Genomic DNA, 366 nt, shown 5'->3' on the forward strand with positions numbered 1-366 from the left:
ACACCCAGGGAGAGGGGCAACCCCCTTCACCAGCCCAGCTTCAGGGTTAACAGGTGCGGTGAGCTGAGCACTCTGCCTGTGAGCACCACCCCAAAGGGACCCCCACCTTCCCGCTGGTCCCAGCTCCCCGGCCACTGGGTCTCCCAGTCCTCCCAGCCACGTGCTCGTACCTCGGCCGGCATGTGCATGAGCAGGACGGCAGCAATAGGCGCCTGGGCCTGGCAGTAGCCCTCCTCCGGGCGGTACAGGGTGTACGCCTTCAGCACCCGAAACAGGTCCTGCTGCCTGCGGAGACACCCCAGGGAGGGAGAGGTGGATGGAAGGTACGGACGTGGCCCTGCAGCCTCCCCCGTGGGATAAACCAGC

At 66.7% G+C, this 366-nt stretch overlaps 1 long non-coding RNA gene across 1 annotated transcript in view; it reads right to left on the reverse strand.

The window, feature by feature from the left end:
- LOC104468221 overlaps positions 1–366 on the reverse strand; it is a 1,619-nt gene that overhangs the window by 154 nt on the left and 1,099 nt on the right. Inside the window, exon 3 of the long non-coding RNA XR_727619.1 lies at positions 171–285. This is a non-coding gene — a long non-coding RNA (uncharacterized LOC104468221). The remainder of the gene's footprint in view (positions 1–170; positions 286–366) is intronic.

This window comes from Pterocles gutturalis, unplaced genomic scaffold (genome assembly GCF_000699245.1).
Source record: "Pterocles gutturalis isolate BGI_N339 unplaced genomic scaffold, ASM69924v1 scaffold23164, whole genome shotgun sequence".
Taxonomy (NCBI): domain Eukaryota; kingdom Metazoa; phylum Chordata; class Aves; order Pterocliformes; family Pteroclidae; genus Pterocles; species Pterocles gutturalis.